This window comes from Pseudophryne corroboree, chromosome 10 (genome assembly GCF_028390025.1).
Source record: "Pseudophryne corroboree isolate aPseCor3 chromosome 10, aPseCor3.hap2, whole genome shotgun sequence".
NCBI classification, from domain to species: Eukaryota; Metazoa; Chordata; class Amphibia; order Anura; family Myobatrachidae; genus Pseudophryne; species Pseudophryne corroboree.
Genome location: NC_086453.1, coordinates 340,903,350 through 340,911,232, shown reverse-complemented (window position 1 = coordinate 340,911,232; position 7,883 = coordinate 340,903,350). Strand labels below are relative to the sequence as shown.

Genomic DNA, 7,883 nt, shown 5'->3' with positions numbered 1-7,883 from the left:
CTTCCATAAGGGTTATGTTACAGTTGACATCGGTCTAGGACCGTTACTGTTGTTTTTGATCATACTGTTAACTGGTTATGTATGTTCCAGGTTACATGGTATGATTGGTGTGGGCTGGTATGAATCTTGCAGAAATGTATTTAGTATGGAACCGCACTAGTCTGACAATCTAAACGAGGTATAAGAATGACATCAAAGATGAAAAACCAATATACATGCAGTTGACAAGTGAATCTTAAACTGCTAATGATTGGCGGTGCTCCCAGGAATTTTGTAGATTAGACTACAATTGGAGAGGAGAGAAAAGACAAAAAACCCTTGTTTGGGAGCACTCATTTGTAATAATTGATATGATATATATGAAAAGAAAATGATGAAATGAAATAAAACTTAACCTTTAATTGTTTCTTGAATAAAAAGAATAAATGAAAAATAATTTTGAGACTCGTGTCTGATGTTTGGAAAACAAAACTTGTTTAACCTTTTTAGCAAATGAGGTACAAGATAATTGAGAAAGGTGAAAATATCAGAAAAGATGTGTTAATGGATACCATATTGGTTCTATTGAAATAAAGGTATCCAGAAGAATCACTGTACATGCCTTGGAATGTAGGTTTGAATGGTAGCGTGATGTGGTAACAATGTTAGGCTAGAGATTTGGGTAACAACAGAAGATAGAGGAAAGATCAACTGAATGTGATGGAAGTTTTCCTTTAGGAGAAAAGGGCCCACTGCACCTGGTATTCTCAGGAGGTTTCCCTTCCTAATACTGACCAGGCCATGCCTGCTTAGCTTCCGAGATCGGACAAGATCGGGCGTATTCAGGGTAGTATGGCCGTGGGCCGTTGTTTGAGGTAGAAGAGAGATAAAAGGAGAGGGAGAGGAGAAATCCACTCCTAATATCTGTACTGTACATAAATCAGAACCATGAATAGTCCGAGAAGGTTTTTCCAGAAGCAGGAGTATGATAAGAGTTTGATGAGGTTTTTCCTTAAAAGGCCCACTGCACCTGGTATTCTCAGGAGGTTCTCCTTCCTAGTACTGACCAGGCCATGCCTGCGTAGCTTCCGAGATCGGACAGGATCGGGCGTATTCAGGGTACAGTGGCGCACCCAGGGGGGTTTCCGAGCACCCAGAAACCCCCCTCCAGTATAAAAAAAAATATATATATATTTTTTTTTAGTTGCATGAGTATTATTAATGGCTGTCTAGCGTCCTCTGCAGCCTGTTGTCTTCCTGGTGGCACTTGTAAGTGCAATAAAAGTTTACTTTATTGTAATTATAGTACATATATACACATGTATATACATACATACATATAAACACACACACACATATGATATATATATATACATACATGTGTATATATATATGTGTACTGTACATATAAAGTCCAGAAATGAAGCGCACACACTTAAATAGAAATAGAAGGGTGCCGTGTCGATTCTTAATAATACAATTGTTCCCAATGTTTTACCCAAGGGGGTTAGACAAGAGGAGACCAGCACACCACCAAATGAAAAAATATGAAAACATTTAATGAGTAAATAGCATTATCAGGCCTTTTGAAAAAAGATTCTTAGTACTCATCATAAGTCACTGAGTAGTATTCATAGTACAGAACAGCCATCCCAACGGCCCGTTTCGGTTGTCACACCTTCATCATGGGGTCAGCTACAACATAATGTTCAAACAGAGGTCCTTATAAAGCTACACCATTAGAGTGAATCAAGTACACCTGCTTCTCCCAATCACCAGTGATTCAAAAAACCTTCCAAAGGTATGTGAGCAGACCAGAGTGGAACCACAGAAGCAGGACAAAGTCACCAAAACCACTAACGCTGGTTCCGTCATGCCGGAAGTGACAACACACGACCGCGTTTGTCAACATCCGCCAGTAGGCGAAACCCGAGCACCGGGATATGTTTCCAAGGCACTACCAAAGGTGCCGCTGTGCCGGAAGTGATGTCGCGTCATCGCGAGAATCAATATCCGCCAGGCCGTGAACCAGCCTCAGATCTCGGGCAATGTCACTGCCTATGGGTTCAAACACACAGCTCGTCACATACAGTAATATAATCAAAAAACCAAAATAAGTCATACAACACGAAAAAATAAATAATAATAAAAAATAAGTAAGAAACAGCAATCATAATAAGGCAGCCTGAATGTCGACACTATTCAAACAAAAAACAAAAAACAGAGGGTCTCATTGTATGACAGAGATCAACCCTAGGTCAAAAAGAACATAATAAACAAACATGCAAAACCGTTTATGTTGGAGAGTGTCGACATAGAGGCATGTCAACAATACAAAATAATTTATGCAAAAAACAAAAAAAAGTATCAATAGTGACACTGTCATGGACAGTCCCAAATGAGAAAAATTAGACATAAAGTATGTTAACTTAGTCAATCTACTGAAAAACAGTAATAACAGTAGAAGAGCTCAAATAAATGGAGTCAAAATTAGTTCTTCATTCAAACCACTGGGGGCAGTTGAATTTAGCTTGTAGATCCATTCACATTCACGTTGTAGAAGTATGCGATGTCTATCACCTCCCCTACGTAGTGGTGGGATATGGTCTATTGGCATACATCTAAAGTCCGCCATAGTATGGCCACTAGTAACAAAGTGCCTGGCTACTGGTGGTGTGCTGGAATCTAAAGCATTAAAGGCCTTCTTGATTGAACTCCTGTGCATGGATATACGTTCTTTTAACATACGGATAGTTTTACCCACATAAAGTTTGTTGCAAGGACAAAGAATAATGTATACCACATAGCGTGAATCACACGTCAATCGATGTCTTAAAGTATAGCTACTGTTGGTAATTGGATGTGTAAAGGTTTTTCCTAATAGGAGGAATCTGCAATTGGCACAGCCCGCACACTTGTAGGCTCCTTTTTGCAGGGAAAGCCAATGCGTATTAGTGTGTATACCTGGACTAATATCCGAAAAAGTAATACGTTCTAGAGATGAGCGGGTTCGGTTCCTCGGAATCCGAACCCGCCCGAACTTCATGTTTTTTTTCACGGGTCCGAGCGACTCGGATCTTCCCGCCTTGCTCGGTTAACCCGAGCGCGCCCGAACGTCATCATGACGCTGTCGGATTCTCGCGAGGCTCGGATTCTATCGCGAGACTCGGATTCTATATAAGGAGCCGCGCGTCGCCGCCATTTTCACTCGTGCATTGAGATTGATAGGGAGAGGACGTGTCTGGCGTCCTCTCCATTAGAATAGAGATAGATTAGATAGAGAGAGAGAGATTGTGCAGAGTCGCAGACAGAGTTAGTTTACCACAGTCAGTGACCAGTGCAGTTGCTAGTTAACTTTTATTTAATATAATATATCCGTTCACTTCTCTCTGCTATATCCGTTCTCTGCCTGAAAAAAAAAACGATACACAGCACAGTCAGTCACACAGTGTGACTCAGTCTGTGTGCACTCAGCTCAGCCCAGTGTGCTGCACAGTCATCAATGTATAAATTAAAAGCTTATAATTAATTGTGGGGGAGACTGGGGAGCACTGCAGGTTGTTAGCAGGAGCCAGGAGTACAATTATATTAATTAACAGTGCACACTTTTGCTGCAGGAGTGGTGACCAGTGCCTGACCACCAGTATAGTATTGTTGTATACTACTAATATCTCTTTAAATATCAACCAGTCTATATTAGCAGCAGACACAGTACAGTGCGGTAGTTCACGGCTGTGGCTACCTCTGTGTCGGCACACGGCAGGCAGTCCGTCCGACCAGAATTGTATTATTTATTATTATATACCTACCACCTAACCGTGGTTTTTTTTTCATTCTTTATACCGTCATAGTGTCATCCTAATTGTTACGAGTATACTACTATCTCTTTATCAACCAGTGTACAGTGCGGTAGTTCACGGCTGTGGCTACCTCTGTGTCGGCACACGGCAGGCAGTCCGTCCGACCAGAATTGTATTATTTATTATTATATACCTACCACCTAACCGTGGTTTTTTTTTTCATTCTTTATACCGTCATAGTGTCATCCTAATTGTTACGAGTATACTACTATCTCTTTATCAACCAGTGTACAGTGCGGTAGTTCACGGCTGTGGCTACCTCTGTGTCGGCACACGGCAGGCAGTCCGTCCGACCAGAATTGTATTATTTATTATTATATACCTACCACCTAACCGTGGTTTTTTTTTTCATTCTTTATACCGTCATAGTGTCATCCTAATTGTTACGAGTATACTACTATCTCTTTATCAACCAGTGTACAGTGCGGTAGTTCACGGCTGTGGCTACCTCTGTGTCGGCACACGGCAGGCAGTCCGTCCGACCAGAATTGTATTATTTATTATTATATACCTACCACCTAACCGTGGTTTTTTTTTCATTCTTTATACCGTCATAGTGTCATCCTAATTGTTACGAGTATACTACTATCTCTTTATCAACCAGTGTACAGTGCGGTAGTTCACGGCTGTGGCTACCTCTGTGTCGGCACACGGCAGGCAGTCCGTCCGACCAGAATTGTATTATTTATTATTATATACCTACCACCTAACCGTGGTTTTTTTTTTCATTCTTTATACCGTCATAGTGTCATCCTAATTGTTACGAGTATACTACTATCTCTTTATCAACCAGTGTACAGTGCGGTAGTTCACGGCTGTGGCTACCTCTGTGTCGGCACACGGCAGGCAGTCCGTCCGACCAGAATTGTATTATTTATTATTATATACCTACCACCTAACCGTGGTTTTTTTTTTCATTCTTTATACCGTCATAGTGTCATCCTAATTGTTACGAGTATACTACTATCTCTTTATCAACCAGTGTACAGTGCGGTAGTTCACGGCTGTGGCTACCTCTGTGTCGGCACACGGCAGGCAGTCCGTCCGACCAGAATTGTATTATTTATTATTATATACCTACCACCTAACCGTGGTTTTTTTTTCATTCTTTATACCGTCATAGTGTCATCCTAATTGTTACGAGTATACTACTATCTCTTTATCAACCAGTGTACAGTGCGGTAGTTCACGGCTGTGGCTACCTCTGTGTCGGCACACGGCAGGCAGTCCGTCCGACCAGAATTGTATTATTTATTATTATATACCTACCACCTAACCGTGGTTTTTTTTTCATTCTTTATACCGTCATAGTGTCATCCTAATTGTTACGAGTATACTACTATCTCTTTATCAACCAGTGTACAGTGCGGTAGTTCACGGCTGTGGCTACCTCTGTGTCGGCACACGGCAGGCAGTCCGTCCGACCAGAATTGTATTATTTATTATTATATACCTACCACCTAACCGTGGTTTTTTTTTTCATTCTTTATACCGTCATAGTGTCATCCTAATTGTTACGAGTATACTACTATCTCTTTATCAACCAGTGTACAGTGCGGTAGTTCACGGCTGTGGCTACCTCTGTGTCGGCACACGGCAGGCAGTCCGTCCGACCAGAATTGTATTATTTATTATTATATACCTACCACCTAACCGTGGTTTTTTTTTTCATTCTTTATACCGTCATAGTGTCATCCTAATTGTTACGAGTATACTACTATCTCTTTATCAACCAGTGTACAGTGCGGTAGTTCACGGCTGTGGCTACCTCTGTGTCGGCACACGGCAGGCAGTCCGTCCGACCAGAATTGTATTATTTATTATTATATACCTACCACCTAACCGTGGTTTTTTTTTTCATTCTTTATACCGTCATAGTGTCATCCTAATTGTTACGAGTATACTACTATCTCTTTATCAACCAGTGTACAGTGCGGTAGTTCACGGCTGTGGCTACCTCTGTGTCGGCAGTCGGCAGGCAGTCCGTCCATCCATAATTGTATTATTATTATAATATATACCACCTAACCGTGGTTTTTTTTTCATTCTTTATACCGTCGTCATAGTGTCATACTAGTTGTTACGAGTATACTACTATCTCTTTATCAACCAGTGTACAGTGCGGTAGTTCACGGCTGTGGCTACCTCTGTGTCGGCAGTCGGCAGGCAGTCCGTCCATCCATAATTGTATTATTATTATAATATATACCACCTAACCGTGGTTTTTTTTCCATTCTTTATACCGTCGTCATAGTGTCATACTAGTTGTTACGAGTATACTACTATCTCTTTATCAACCAGTGTACAGTGCGGTAGTTCACGGCTGTGGCTACCTCTGTGTCGGCAGTCGGCAGGCAGTCCGTCCATCCATAATTGTATTATTATTATAATATATACCACCTAACCGTGGTTTTTTTTCCATTCTTTATACCGTCGTCATAGTGTCATACTAGTTGTTACGAGTATACTACTATCTCTTTATCAACCAGTGTACAGTGCGGTAGTTCACGGCTGTGGCTACCTCTGTGTCGGCAGTCGGCAGGCAGTCCGTCCATCCATAATTGTATTATTATTATAATATATACCACCTAACCGTGGTTTTTTTATACCACCTAACCGTGGCAGTCCGTCCATAATTGTATACTAGTATCCAATCCATCCATCTCCATTGTTTACCTGAGGTGCCTTTTAGTTCTGCCTATAAAATATGGAGAACAAAAAAGTTGAGGTTCCAAAATTAGGGAAAGATCAAGATCCACTTCCACCTCGTGCTGAAGCTGCTGCCACTAGTCATGGCCGAGACGATGAAATGCCAGCAACGTCGTCTGCCAAGGCCGATGCCCAATGTCATAGTACAGAGCATGTCAAATCCAAAACACCAAATATCAGAAAAAAAAGGACTCCAAAACCTAAAATAAAATTGTCGGAGGAGAAGCGTAAACTTGCCAATATGCCATTTACCACACGGAGTGGCAAGGAACGGCTGAGGCCCTGGCCTATGTTCATGGCTAGTGGTTCAGCTTCACATGAGGATGGAAGCACTCAGCCTCTCGCTAGAAAACTGAAAAGACTCAAGCTGGCAAAAGCACCGCAAAGAACTGTGCGTTCTTTGAAATCCCAAATCCACAAGGAGAGTCCAATTGTGTCGTTTGCGATGCCTGACCTTCCCAACACTGGACGTGAAGAGCATGCGCCTTCCACTATTTGCATGCCCCCTGCAAGTGCTGGAAGGAGCACCCGCAGTCCAGTTCCTGATAGTCAGATTGAAGATGTCAGTGTTGAAGTACACCAGGATGAGGAGGATATGGGTGTTGCTGGCGCTGGGGAGGAAATTGACCAGGAGGATTCTGATGGTGAGGTGGTTTGTTTAAGTCAGGCACCCGGGGAGACACCTGTTGTCCGTGGGAGGAATATGGCCGTTGACATGCCAGGTGAAAATACCAAAAAAATCAGCTCTTCGGTGTGGAGGTATTTCACCAGAAATGCGGACAACAGGTGTCAAGCCGTGTGTTCCCTTTGTCAAGCTGTAATAAGTAGGGGTAAGGACGTTAACCACCTCGGAACATCCTCCCTTATACGTCACCTGCAGCGCATTCATAATAAGTGACAATGTAAAATTCCTTTGTCGTATAAACAACCCTTATGAAGCTAAGAACACTGTACGCTGTTTACTTAAGAAATACCGTAATGATACGCTATTTGCGTAACGATCGCTCAGCCGTAGGCGAGACGCTCAAGCGTCACGTTCGCTCACGGCCCAGTGATCACAGGACACGTTATTGGTTATGTCTAGGGGAAAGATTCGCTGTAACGTAGCATACGCTAGAGACCACGAGGAGGTCACCAGCGGTGCAGACGCTCACAACACTATACCTTGATATTAAACCTTATACCGATGAAACACACAGAATACCTTAATGTGAGTACAGGGTGTAAATGCAACCTTGTGTAACCTGACTACCTACAAAGCTGTTTGAGCGTCACCGACGCTCAAGTGAACACTTAACACTATAGTAAATACACTGATACTGGTTTAGGTTTCCA

The 7,883-nt window shown here is 42.2% G+C and overlaps 1 pseudogene; it reads right to left on the bottom strand.

The window, feature by feature from the left end:
• Positions 1–725: 725 nt before the first annotated feature.
• LOC134967838 (5S ribosomal RNA) lies at positions 726–843 on the bottom strand (annotated as a pseudogene).
• Positions 844–7,883: the final 7,040 nt, after the last annotated feature.